We start from the raw sequence: 14,671 nt of genomic DNA, 5'->3' as shown, positions 1-14,671 counted from the left end.
ATACATACTTTACTGAATTATTTATTTCTTCTGTGAAGTCAAGATCATTCATGCAAGTTATTCCTTCCTTGTTCGTTTATACAAAACTTCTAAATGGTTTATTTGTGAAATACCGCGTGGCCATTTGTCCAGGGAAGTGACTTTTTGTTGACCCAAATGTTGCTTAAGAGCCAATGATTGTTGACCCATGTGAACTGTTGCTGGGCTGAGCCAGCAAGACTCAGTGCAGGAGTAGGGAGAGAGGAGCGATGAGAAGTAGTAAATAGCCAGCTCAGGGTTGGGTAGCTGGGGCTTCCCAGTTAGAACAACAAGATGACCAGTAAGCCCCTGGTCACAAAGAAGGCATTTTTCTGTGGTGGTTGGCAGGAAGTGCTGAGGTGGAGGCCGCTGTGGTCAGAACCCACATGAGCCAGCTCTGCAGGTTTCTTGGAGCCAGCAAAGGCGTTTTCTGGCTATGTCCATCCTCTGCTGTGGAGGGATCATTAGAAAGATCCAGAAGACTGCTGCCAACCAAGACCATCCTTCCTCCCTTCTCCCCACATGTTCCCCTCCATTATTAGACCCACTGTTCTTGGTGGCTTCTCTTTGTCTGACCAAAGACAAGGCTTCCTGCCAATACAAGGGCGCCTTCAGTACCCTGAACTTACATAACTTTTTCTGGTAAACGGATAAACAGACACCCCCCTGCAAAGACAAAGACAATTCATTCACATAGGCCACTACCCAGCTGACAGATGTTTCAGCCTGCATATGCTACAGGCTGAGTGGGTATACCAGTGACCTAAAGGTGAAAGGCTCTGTCACCCATCACCATCCTCCAGCTGGCCAATCTCTCTCCAGTGTCATCCAAGAATTTTGACATTTTGTCTTTCCTCCCTACTCCTGCCTCCACAGTACTTAGTTGCTCTTTGGACCAATATTTCCCCAAAGTCTCCCTTTATGTTTTGGCCACAAACTTGAAAAGCCAGGACATGTAGCTACAGCTGTTTTGTAGCAGCTGCTAAATTATAACAGATTCAAATATCTGGGAACTCAAGTGTACACTTTCAAAGAAAATATCCATAAGAGACCTTTTCATATGCCTTGAACTTCAATGATAAGTTCCTTTTGGCAGCTTCAGAATTCAAAAGACAAGTGTAAACCTCATAATTTAGCTAGAGACCTGAAACCATGCCAGATGAAGATTAACACTTAAGAGGAAATGACTAGTGTCTTCAAATATCTGGAGTTGTCATTCTAAAGGTCAGATTTATTGGGCCTTGGCTCCAGAGGGGAGGATCAGGATCAATGAATGGAAATTACAGAGACAGATCTTGGCTCAATATGAGAAAAAAAATTCCTTAACAACTGAAACTGCCCACAAACAGAATGTAATATCACGGGAGGTAGTAAGTTTCATATTCCTGGAGAGTCTACCTCTCCTTAGGGGCATCACAGAATGGATTGATACGTTAGGCAGGAAGTTGGACAAGGTGACCTCTGAGGTCTCTTTCAACTATAAGACTTTGTGATTCTATATGTTCAAATGCTCAGTCGTCTGTCCACTGGGTGTGGGCAAGATGTGCTAAACTTATTTTAATTTTAACACTTACATGGGGCTTTTTACTAGCTGTAGGATAGGTGCCTGGAAATTCTCAATAATGGTTTTAAGTAGATTACTACTAGGGAATAGCAATAAGAAAAGATATCTTCATGAAGATGAGAGAGGGGGTAATCCAGGGAGTTAGCTCCTGGAGGAGACATGAGGAAATGGGATCAAGGGCATAAGTAGAGGGGTTGGCCTTGGTAAAAAGAATGGTCACCTCTTTATCTAGTATAGGGTTTCTTAAGGTGGGGTGCATGATATAAAAAAGTGGTTTCTTTAATCATTACGTTTCAACATAATTAGTTTCCTTGCTGGTCCTATGTATTTTATTTTATTCATTTAAAAATAGTATTATGAGAAAGAGGGCCACAAGCTCATCACATTGCCAGATGAGTCCATGAACAACAACAAAAAAAGTTAAGACTTTTGACATAGAGCAAAGGAGAAGATGGAGGATGATTAGAGAGAATTCTTTTTCAGGCACCAATTGGAATAAACGGACACTGAGATCCATTCCAACTCTGAAATTCTGTGCTTATGGAACTTCAACATTCTATTCACTTCTAGTGATTTTGAAGCCTAAAAGAAAAAAATTACTCTGTGCTCACCTCAGCAGCACAAACAAATTTCCTTTTGAGCACTTTGATATACTATGCTTACCCCATAAATAATAATTGGCAAAATTCACAATTTAATATTAATTTTAATGTTTAGTATTACAATCTTACAATGTATCAGGCATTAAGCCAGGTGCTAGTGATACAAAAACAAAAATGATAGTCCCTGCCTTGAAGAGCTTCCATTCTATCCCTACAAACAACATTCCTACCTGCTTGCCTAAGTATACTGATCAAATTAATTTAAAAATTAATTACCAATAAACAAATAATATTTACAAACCTGCTGTATCCCCTATAATATTGGTGTACCCAGAGAATTTTCCAAAAAAAAAAATGAAGAATATTCAACTACATTGCTCTCACTAGAAAATATTGTTAATATTTTTGTACCAATAATAAATAAAATATTCTAAAATATTGTTTATTTCATTTTTAGCCCATGCTTTTAAATGGTCCACATGTTCTAAATATGTGTATTAGTACAGTAATAAATATACATAATAAATATCTGTTGGGGAACACATGCTCAAAACTATTTTACTAATTGGGATGTGTGATCAAAAAAGGTTGGAAACCACTGCTTTGGATTTTCTGTAGCACATTTGGTAATTTGCACTGTTCCTTCAATGAAAACAGCCGGTAAAAGTCATTTGCAGTGTGATTTGGTACAGTGATAAAGACCAGGAAAATAGAACATAAATTCTTTGAGGGCAAGGACTATTAGTCTTCATATCCCCAGAACCCAGAATAATACCTAGCACATCTTAGGTGCTTGGAAAATGTTTATTAAATTGAATATACCCTTCATAATACTAATAATAGCAAGCATTTATATATTGCTTTTAAAGTTTGCAAAGCACTTTGCAAATATTACTTCATTTTATTCTCCTAACAGTCCTAGGAGGTAGGTGTTATTATTATCTCGGTTTTATAGATGAGGAAACTGAGGCAAGGATTAACAGACTTGCCCAGCATCACATAGCTAATAAATATCTGAGGGTAGATTTGAACTCAGGTCTTCGTCACATAGCAAATAAATATCTGAGGTCAGATTTGAACTCAGGTCTTCCTGGTTCCAGATCTAGGACTTTATCCAGTATGCCACCATATCTGGAGGACATTTGGTGCTGCCTTCCACAGAGACCCATACGTATGTTTGGAGCTACTTCTCCTTAATCCTAATACCAAGAATTATCACATTAAGTGGTATGCTAAGGATTCATAGTGATTATCGTTCAAAATACAATAACTGATCATTTTCAAAGAAATCTCTTTTCAGTTCCCTTTTAAAAATTATGTTACAAGTATTTATTATCTCATCTTCCCACTGTCTTTCCTGTCCTGCCACTGGACAATTTGAAAAAAGAAAAGAAAGGAAAAGAAAACCCTGAAAACAAATATACATAGTACAGAAAAACAAGTTCCCACATTGGCCATGCCAAAAAAAAAAATGGGTTCCATAAGTCCATCACTTCTCTCTCAAGAGCTGAATGACATATTCAATCTTCAGTCCTCTGGGCTTGTGTTTTATTATTCAATTGATCAAAAGTTTTTCAAAGTTGTTTTTCTTTGTAATGTCATCATGGTATGAATTGTCCTCTTAGTTCTGCTTAATTTACTCTCATTTATACATAGAGGTCTTCCCAGTTTCCCCTGAGACTGTTCATTTTGTCATTTCTTTTGGCACAGTAATATTCCACCACATTGTGATACCACACTTTGTTTAGCCATTCTCCAGAGGGTGGGCAGCTCCATGGTTTCCAGTTTGGGGCTGCTCTGTTTTTTTTTTCTTTTTCTTTTTTTCTTTTTGCTAGGCAATTGGGGTTAAGTGACTTGCCCAGGGTCACATGGGGCTACTCTGAAAAGAGCTACTATAAATGTTTTTGTACACATAGATCCTTTTCCTCTTTCTTCTTTTTGGAGTTATAAGCCTAGAAGTGGTCTCACTAGGTTAAAAGCTATATAAAGTTTAGTAACTTTGGGGGGGTAGTTCCAAATTGCTTCCCAGAATGACTGGAATAATTCATAGCTCCACAAACAGGCCATGAGTCTGCCTGTTTTCCAAAGCCCCTCCAACAGTTGCCATTTCTGTCTTTTGTAATCTTTGCCAATCTGATAGGTGTGAGGTGAAACCACAATGTTTCAAGTCCCTTTGTCAAATAAAATTTGGTTTAAAGTCCTATTAGGTCTTTAGCTCTTGGGAGAGTGTGGTGCAATGGGAAGAATGCTAGATAGGAAGCCAGAGGATGTGAATTCTAATATTAGTTCTGGATGACTTTGGGTAAATCAAATAAGCTCTCTCTAGGTTTCAGGTTCCTCATTTTAAAAATGAGAGGGTGGGAGTAGATGATTCTAAGGTCCCTCTCAGCTCTAAATCTCTGATTCACACTAGTAACCAAACACACTCAACAAAGAAGCTTAATAATAAATAGATTTGAAATGTAAAATTTAGGGGGGGGGGTTTAAAGGAGGAATGATTGAAATGATGCTTTTGGAAGTGCTAAATATAAACATTTACCCTCTGAAAGAAGCAATTTAATCTCTTCAATCATGTAAGATAATTTAATTGATAGTAATATTGATTATGCTTTATAAGAACTTTGCTGATTTTGCCTTTTCATGTGAACACATAAGATATTTCGATTTAAAACTGGTTGCTGAGATACAAATTTAAAGTTTTTAAATTCATTAAGCTCACATTTTGTTTTTTTTAAAGAGGGTATTGGCCTTACTAATCATGTTGCATTAAATTTCCAAGACAAAGGTAACCAGAAATATATTATAAAAATATAAAAATATGATGACCAGAGAGGATAGCTTGCATTTAATACACATTTTAAAATAGTCTCATTTCTCAGTGATCTTTTTTCCCATCCATGTCTAGCAAGATGATATAGCTAGCTTCTGCAAGAGCACCAAAGAGAAAAAACAGAAACTTAGACAATTGAATTTATTTTATTTTTTAAATGTATATTATATAGATATTAATTTTATGCTTGTATATATATATATGCTTATATGAAATTACATATTCTAAAATATATTGCTGAGTCTCTCTTTGTATTATTGCAATAGCCTCCTTCCTATTGCCACTTGACCTCATCATATGTCAATACCTTTTTCTCTTACCTGGTCTTTATTACTACACATTCATTCTCTATCCTACTTAAAAAGTTATATGCCTTTTTTTCTAGCTCCCTCCTTATATCATGAACTCTTACTACAGACCACAGGTTCTTAATCTTTTTTTTGGAATGGACTTATTTGACAGCCTGATGAAGCCTATGGACCCCTTCTCAAATAAAGCTTTTAAATACATAAAATAAAATGCATAGGACTATATAATAAAGATGTAATTTTTTTCTCCAGATTAAGAACCTCTGCTCTAGAATATTTCTATATTGTGGAGCCAACAATGGAATGATGGTCTAATGAATTTAAGAAGTAAAGAGTAATTCATTCATTGGTTAGGCATCTGTCTGTGGTATTTTTAGAAACTGGATATATCATTATAGGGAGCTTCTGGTGAGAAACTTCCTCTCCCTCTTTTATTTATAGTCTTAGAGAGTTACCTGGAGTATTGAAAGGTTTGATGTCTTGACAAGGGTCATATAGCTAGTATGTGTCGGGAGTGGGAATTGAACACAGGTCTTCTTTAATCCAAGACCAACTCTCTATTCACTCTGTCGTGCTGCTTCTCTAATGAGAGATAATAACTGACTAAATTGAAGTGAGCCTTGTTCTCTGGGAAAAGTTTATCATTCAGTGAAAATATTAACTGTGGGACTCTTGCTAGGAAAAAAAACAAATGGACAATTTGCTTAGACTATGAAGTTCAATCACTATGTTTTACTTACAAACTATAATTGTGACAATTTGCTTGGACAAACACATATAAAGTCCCTACTCTGTGTAAGACACTTTGCTGGATGCTGGGGTAAAGGAAGCAGTGTGCTGGTGAAAATTTAACAACTGGCTCTCCAGGGCAGTAGGTAAGGGGAGGGAAATGTAAACAAGACATGCTTATAAGTTTAATTTGCATTATGAATATTTTCTCCATCACTTTCTTAATAATAAAAAACCCAATAAGTCAAGATCTGGTTTGTAGCATTTACCAATTTCTGGCAAATATTCTGGTAAATTTCAGTAAATTTGGTTAATAAATGCTTACACTGAAAATCTGTAGTTAGCTCTCAGGAGTCTTTGTGAACAGGCTTCAACTTACTACCATATGTAAAGGATGTATTTGCTTATGATGATGCACAGTTCTTATATGATGGGATCTGAGGGATCTGTACGTAGATAACTATGATAAGAAAGGAATGAGATAAGAGCAAAGGAAAGGTCCTAGCAAAAAACGGTTAGAAATTCCAAGAGGGAATAATCATTTAAAACCCAGTATTGCCACTTATTGTCAGCTAGGTGGTGCAGTGGATAGAATGACGGGCCTGGAGTCAGGAAGATTCGTCTTCCTGAGCTCAAATCTAGCCTCAAACACTTACTAGCTGCGTGACCCTGGGTAAGTCACTTAACCCTCTTTGCCTTGTTTCCTCACATGTAAAATGAGCTGGAGAAGGAAACGGCAAACCACTCCTTATCTTTGCCAAGAAAACCCCAGATGAGGTTATGAAGAGCTGGACATGACTTAAACATCTGAACAACATTTTTCACTTATTACACGTGAGACTTGTAAAAAAAAAATGAACGGGTTGGACTTCATAATATCTAAAGTCTCTGTTAGCTCTAAATCCTGTACAAGTTGAATGGGATCCAGGCAATGGAAGATCTTGGATTCCAAGCTGAAGGTCACAGAATCACATGCCTCAGAGTTGGAAGTGCTGAGGCCAAATATTCCCCCCACACACACCTGAATGAGAATCATCTATGACATCCATGATAAACAGTCAACCAACCTTTGCTGGAAAACCTCCAGTGAGAGGGAACCCGCTCCCCCTGAGACAGTCCATTCCACTTTGGAAGGCCTGTTGTTTTACTTTTTACCAAGCTTTAATTTGCTTCTTTGCAACTTCTATCCCTATTGTTTCCAGTTCTGCCTTTTAAGGTTAGTCATTGGACAAGTATTTATTAAGTGCCTACTGTATGCCAGGCACAGAACTAAGGACTGAAGATAAAAAGAAAAGCCAAAAAAAAAACCCCAAAGTAAATGAATAAATAAAATACTAGAGGCCAAAAAATAAATCCATAACAATCCCTGCTCTCAAAAAGTCTACTGGGGAGACAACATGTAACTTCATACAAAGAAGATAAGGATAATAATTGCACCTCCCTCCCGGGGGTGTTATAAGGACTATGAGAGATAATAATTGTAAAGTGCTCAGCACAGTGCCCGGTACTTAGTAAATGCTACATATGGATGTTGACTATTATTATTGTTAGCAGTGCTGAGTTTAAGGGGCAGACACTGAAGGCAGGGGGACCATTTAGGGGGCTGTTGCAAGTGTAAAAGTTTTGTGCAGTGGCAATGAAAATGGCAAGAGATGAATGCAAGAGATATTGTACGGGAAAAATTAACAGGACTTAATGACTTTAAGCGGGGAAGAGAGTGAAGCCAAGCAACCTTCTCTGGGCTTGGCATGAGACCCCCACCCATGTTACTAGAACCAAAAGAATAGTAATGATAATGTTGGTAGTGGACAAATGGGGCCCACAGATAACTCTTTTGCCTTACGGAGGGATGTAATTGGACACAGGCTCACACTGACATTTTCACAGAATTAGTTCATGACTGATTTGAGCATTTCAGATCTAAACTGGTCACATCTTGAACAGTTCATTGTAATGCCCTGAAAAGGCTTCTCTTCTCCAGTGGATGCCAGTGCTTTAATAATAACAGAGACAGGAGGCAGACGTAGGCCAACTTTTAAAGACATTCCTTAAATGTAAATTTTGTTATCAAGAGAGTATGCCCAAATACAAAGTTCTGAAGCAGGAAGTTATAAATTATCCCTCATTGGCCATCCCTCAAAATGCTTTTCCGTACATCCTTATTCAATAACTGTGTGAGCTTAGAGCTACTAGACTTCTCAAAATCCCCTCTAACCGAACCACACAAGGAAGGACATTGGGGAAAGTGTTTGTGTCAATCCTTGTCGGTATATACATGACACATTGAGTTATGAGTGTCTACCTATTCTCCACCAAACTACGTTAATTACCATCAACCCACAATCCCAGACCTTGAATTAGATTGTACTTGAGCTGGATTATATTCCATTTCACCCTTATATTTCACATGACACGATGGAAAGAGTGATGGATTTGGAGTCAGAGGACCTCAGATCAAATCCTGACTCTGCCATGTACTATGTATAATCTTGGGCAGGTTGGTTAACTTTTCTAAGCCTCAGTTTTTTAATCTGAAAAATGAGAGAATTGGACTAGATGACCTCTAAGGTTCCTTCCAACTCTAAATCTATAATTCTATGAGATTTATGACTATCGAAAATGAGGGATGTGAACATAACATTTTAAAGTTTGCCAAGCACCATTTGAATCTCATAACAACTCTGCAAATGAGGAAACTGAGGCTCGTAGAGATAAATTGGTTAGCTCATGTTCATGCAATTTGTATGAATGAAAAATAAATTAAGTGTTCGTCATGTCAGCCACTCTGTAATCTCTGAGGATACGAATACAAAAATGAAACAGTTCCTGCCTCAAGGAGACAGCATATATGGGAGAGTGGTGGCCAGGGAAGGGAGATTTTGTCTGGGAAGTCCTTGGGATGGTTAAGTGGAGCCCTAGGGCAGCCAACTGACCTGCCCTTTCTAGAGGCAATAGTGGCGTTGATTGATTACTTTGCCCAGAGAAAGATGTGGAAAGAGGGATGTGGCATGTGAGTGGAAGCAGGGTAGATGGCGAAGTCCTCTGGGTAGATGGCTCTGTGGAAGGTGTGATTCTGGTCTGGGGCTGTTGAGAGTATGGACCAAGTGATTTTGCACTCACATCAATCAAGACAGCTCAGGGCAGAGCTGAATGGATTAATTCCCCTAAGACAGGCAATGGTTTCTGGAGGGTGCTATTTTAGGTAAGAAATAGGCCATTAGAAGGACAGATGGCAAGATAAGTAAGTTGGATAGCTGACTGGGATGTGGAGCTTGGATCAATCTGAGGCTAGCTAGATTGAGTACATAGATACAATAAACATCAGAAGCAAGGTTTGAAATGTAGGTCTTCTTGTTTCCAAGTTCATCACTCTATCCATTTAATCGTGTTTCATTTCTATGACCAATGATGCTATTTACTCCAAGAACATTGAGTATATTTTATGTGTTAATGTTGAATTATTTGCATACACAAACCTTCAATTATTTGGGGCTAATTTCCTAAAGATGGTGCAACATGAACTCATATAAATAGTGCCTTTTACTTCATTAAAAACCATGGCAGTTATTCAGTGTTCTTGTCTCTTTGGGGCTTCTTTTTCCAAGAGACTCTTCTTAATCTGTGGGAGGCAGTGGATAGAGCCCAGCCATGTCCAAAATGTGGTAAGTTCATTTCAAAAAAGAGCACTTTAGAAATAAAATGTTGTCATGGGAATAATTTTTTGTGAGACCCATGTTTTCCTTGGTGCTACAAAACTCCCTCCATGGATAAAATCAGATATTTATTTGGAACTTATCCATATTAGTTGGCTGAGGCACTGAGAGGTTAAGTGTCTTGCCCATGGTAACTGATGAATGTCAGTTAGTAAATGCCAGAGGTAGAACTTAAACCCAAGTCTTCCTGACTCCAGAGTTGGCCCTCTGTCTGCTATGCTGCCCCTAAATACAATTATTTATTAATTACATTATTGACCTACAGATGAAAAAGGTGCTAGAAGACAAGAATGGAATGAATAAAGGGAGGTAAACAAGGCATTAAAGATAAACCTTATGGCGTCTTGCTTTTTCTATGGGTCAGTCCTGCCCACAATCTTCCACAGACCAAGAAAAAAGTCTTTCCTCTTTTTAGGAAATGAAACCCAAGACAGACAAGAAGAGTGAATACTTGCACTGGTAAGCATATCTACCAATTAGAAATTTTGAAGAATAATACACTTTGGAAGAGATTGTGCCTGGGTAGGTTTCTATAATTTGCTTCTGAGAGCTATGTAGTGTAGTGGTTAGAGTGCTAGACTTGGAGTCAGGAAGATTTGAGCTCAAATTCTGCCTTAGACACCTAGTAGCTGTGTAACCCTGGGAAAGTCACTCAACCTTTCTCTGCCTCCATTTCCTGATTTGTAAAATGAGGACAATAACTGCCTCCTCTACCTCGCAGGGTTGTTGTGAGGATCAAATGAGATAGCACATGTAAAGTATCTTGCAAACTGCTATGTAAAAATAAATATTTTTAAAATACTTGCTATATAAATGCTAGCTAGTTTTCTTCTGAGAATCATAGAGTTGCAAAATGCCTGAAGGGAGTGGAACACTAGAAAAATGGGAGAAAAGATAGAAAGCGAGGAGGGAGAGCATCAAAAATTCAAGCTGTGCATCTGTTATCTATGCCTTCCTCTGGCTGTGTGACTGTCCCCCTGCCTTTTCCAATTGTACATTTCCTGAATGATATCTTTTTATGACACTTATGTATGAATCATGATTGGTAATGTGCTATCAATGACTTATACCTATCATGCATTGCTCACCTTTTGGCTGCCTATAACTTTGATCCCTCAGAGAATGTGATATTCCATGATTCCATAATATTCCATGATATAGCATCACTAGAAGAATATTATCCTCTTATGTTCATGGGTCTTGCTGTCCTTAGCAAGCAAAAAAAGTGGCACAGTTGCTAACTAGCTGTGTGTTCTGTCTAGTCTTGGCCCAAATCCACTGGTCACCAGCTATGGAGCTGTACAACTCAACAATAGAGAGAAGAGCCCCAAGGACAAGGAGAAGACTGTGATCTGCAGTTGAGCCTTGGTGAAGGAGTTCAAAGAGGAGATCTCCCAGAGGTTTAAGGCCTAACGAGACCAACTTGTCCCGATCTTCATTGGCAAGATTCTCAAAGACGTAGGCACATTGAATTAGCCTGGGATCAAAGATGGGCTCACTGTCCATTTGGCAATCAAGACCCCACAGAAGAACCAAGATCCTGCTGCTGCTGCTTCCTTTGCCCCAGACACTGCTTCTGTTCTAATCCCAGCAAGGGTTTCATCACCATACCTACTCAGCCATTCACTTCAAGCAGCCCTGTCCCTGATGCTGCTGTTGGAAACCAGAGGAGCACTGAAGGTGGTCCAACCCCAGGGGCTGGAGATGGTCTTCCTAGTGGTCTTGCATTGGGGGATTCTAGGGCTGAGCAGCTTAGGCCTGGGCTCAGCTCATTTCATGGAGCTATAACAGATGCAGAGGTAGCTGGTGCCCAATGTTAAGATGCTGTCCCACATCATGGAGAACCTCCTTCTCCAAGCCATAGTGTCCAACCCTGACCCGATGTGCCACATAATCATGGCCAACCAATAGATGCAACCCTGATGGAGAGGAATCTGGAATTGAGCCACATGCTCAATAGCCCAGAATTAATGAGGCAGACCATGAAACTGGCTTGAAAGTCTGCCATGATGCAAGAGATGATGTGGAATCAGGACTGGGCCCTGAGCAACCTAGAGAGCATCCCTGTGGGTTACAAAGCCTTGAGCCACATGTACATAGATAACCAGAAACCCATGTTCAATGCTGCTCAGCAATAGTTTGGCAACAATTCCTTCTCCTCATTGGCAGGGAACTTCTCCTTCCAACCTCTCTGGACTGAGGACAGGAGCCCCTCCCTGACCCTTGGAGTCCCTCAGCCCCCATCTTTCAGGCCTCAGGACCTTTTGGGGAGGGCACTGGTACCAGCCAGGTACACCCACCAGTCTCCAACCCCTTTGGGATCAGTGCAGCTAGCCTGGGGTCAGAGATGGTCTAATAGCCCTGAGTTGCAAGGCCTTCTCCAGCAAATTTCAAAGAATCCCATACGTATGAAGTATGATGCAGACACTTGCCCAGAACCCCGACTTTGCTGCGTAGACTATAGTGAATGTCCCATTGTTTGTGGGGAATCTCCAGCAGCAGGGGCAGTTCTGGCTCCAAACTCCCTGTTTTCCTAGAGCAGATGCAGAGCCCAGATTCACTGTCCATTCTCAGCCAGCCCAGGCCATGAAGGCCCTGCATCAGATCCAACTGCAGACAGAGGCTCCAGGACTGGTACCCAGCCTTGGCAATTCCAGGGAGCCCTGGATCCCTCCTCCCCCTGCAGGAGCTAATTTTCAATCTCCACAATGGTCCCTGCTGGCTACACAACCCCCAAGCACAGAATGCTGATACCCTTCCTCTTCCCCTTCAACTTACCGACCCACCCCTATACAGACACAAACACATTCTCCATGTGCTCAAGACCACCAGGGGTTTGTCCAAGTCTGAAGTGACCAGCGCCTTTGGCCTTCCCCTGGGAACTAGAGTTTGTCCCAGAACGGGGCTGAGATTTCTTCCCTGTCCCTCAGGGATATTGTAGGAAGGAGGGTCCTACGTTCTCATTTCAGAACCATCTCCCCCAAAGAGGAATAGAGGTTTTGCCAGTATGGGAGTGGGATAGGAGTAGGTGGTATGCAGAAGTCTTAATGCCAAATAAGGATGAGAGTGCCCCGTTGAAATGGGGCAAGGACATCACCCAACCATCCCTGCCCGCTCACATATACGTCATCACCCTGATGCTGACTACTAGTACACACTTTGAGATCATATGATAGCATTTCAAGTTTGGGAAATAACAAAGGAAGTAGGTCAGTGTGGCTGGAACACAAAATGCATAAAGGAGAGGGATGTGGAATAAGTCTGGAAAAGATAAGGCTGGAGTTGAGTTAAGAAGAGCTTCAAATGATAGAATAAGGAGGGTGTATCTTTTAATCTTACAAGCAATCAAATGCCACTGAAGATAGATGAATGGTCATTTGTGAGGTGGGAGAGTGTATGAAAGAGATTAAGATCTGGAGGAGTCAGGGAAGTTTTCATGTAGCCTTAGGACCATAGATTTAAAGGTAGAAGGGACCATTAGAAGCTAAGTGAACCCACTAATTTTACAGATGAGGAAACTGAGGCTCAGGGAGATTAAGTAGAAAAGACTCTTGGCAGTAAAGTTGTTTCTTGTTTCTTAGCATTAGATTTTGATGACAAGTTAAGTCACATGTTAATAAGTGACCAGTCCCCACTTTCCAAATGCTGTGCTCTTCAATGTTAAGAAAAACAAAAACAAGACAACCCTTAAGTGAGATGATGCTGAGTCATTGAAAACTGTAGCAGTTCCAAAACACACAAAAGGCCAGAATTTCCCCTGGAGACTCTTAAGGACAAAAAGAGGCTCTGAAGCAGATACAAACAGGAGTAAAACAAAAGATTCAGCAAACCATATTGGAAAGATGATCATGGCTCACATTCATCTAGCCCTTTGTAAAATACCTCACAGCAACCCTGTGAGGTGAATTGTGTAAGTACCCATTTCACAGATGAAGAAACTGTGGCTTGCCCACAAACACTTGACTAGTCAGTGCCATTTGAGACTCAAATTTCAGGTCCCCTTTCTCCAGTTCCAGAGCTCTTTCTGTCATCCTGCCTCTGGACAGGAGCTAGGAGATCTGAGCTCTAGTACCTCTTTTAAAATTATTTCTTTTTACCCACCAACTGTGTGACCTTGGGATGGTCACATTACTTCCCTGGGTCTCCACAATTTCCTGTCAGATGGGGGGGTTGGACTAAAAGACTAACCCTCTTAAACTCTAAGTCTCTCTAAGCTAGTGGCTTGTGCACATGACCTTTTCCCAGGCCAAAATAACGATAATAATCAAAACCTAATGCTAAGAAACAAGAAACGACTTTACTGCCAAGAGTCTTTTCTACTCCTTTGTAACAGAGCGGGGGCCCAGAGAGAATGGCAACAGCTCAGAACCAAAGATGTGAGTGTCATAGCAACCAGAAAAAAAGAATCTGTGTTTCCCCCATTAGCCAGGCACACAGTTTTCAAAGAACCCAAGGAGACCTGGAATTCATCCCAAGGAAGACTAAGCCCAGAAGAAAACTTTGCACTATGGAGAAAAGCATTCTCCATTTTATTTTTTAATTTCCCAATTGCTGAGGGACCAACAGAAGTGAGCCATTGCTTCAAATGCAGAGTGTGGTATCTGAAAGAATCATTTGGGTCCATTTTTCCTTATGCTTACAGATGTAAACACATTAGGCTTCCACCTTCCTGAGTGGGGAAGGGGAAAAATAGAATCTTGGAGTCAGAAGAGACCAGAGAAATCATTTAGCTCAGGGGTTCTTAAATTCTCTGTGTCATAATTCCCTTTGGCAATCTGGTGGAGCCTGTGGGCTCCAGCTCAGAATCATATTTTCAAGTGCATAAAATACAGGATTGCAAAGGAAAACAGTTATATTGAAATTTAGGGGTGTGTGCGCGTGCGTGTGTGTGTGTGTGTGTGTGTGTG

General features: G+C 40.2%; 1 pseudogene; it reads left to right on the top strand.

Annotated features, from left to right (window-relative positions):
- The first annotated feature begins 10,182 nt into the window (after positions 1–10,182).
- On the top strand, positions 10,183–12,515 carry LOC110206970 (ubiquilin-4 pseudogene; annotated as a pseudogene).
- Positions 12,516–14,671: the final 2,156 nt, after the last annotated feature.

The sequence above is a fragment of the Phascolarctos cinereus genome, unplaced genomic scaffold, assembly GCF_003287225.1.
Source record: "Phascolarctos cinereus isolate Bilbo 61053 unplaced genomic scaffold, phaCin_HiC Scaffold_3;HRSCAF=262, whole genome shotgun sequence".
In the NCBI taxonomy this organism is placed as follows: domain Eukaryota; kingdom Metazoa; phylum Chordata; class Mammalia; order Diprotodontia; family Phascolarctidae; genus Phascolarctos; species Phascolarctos cinereus.
This window is presented reverse-complemented; position numbering and strand designations above follow the sequence as displayed.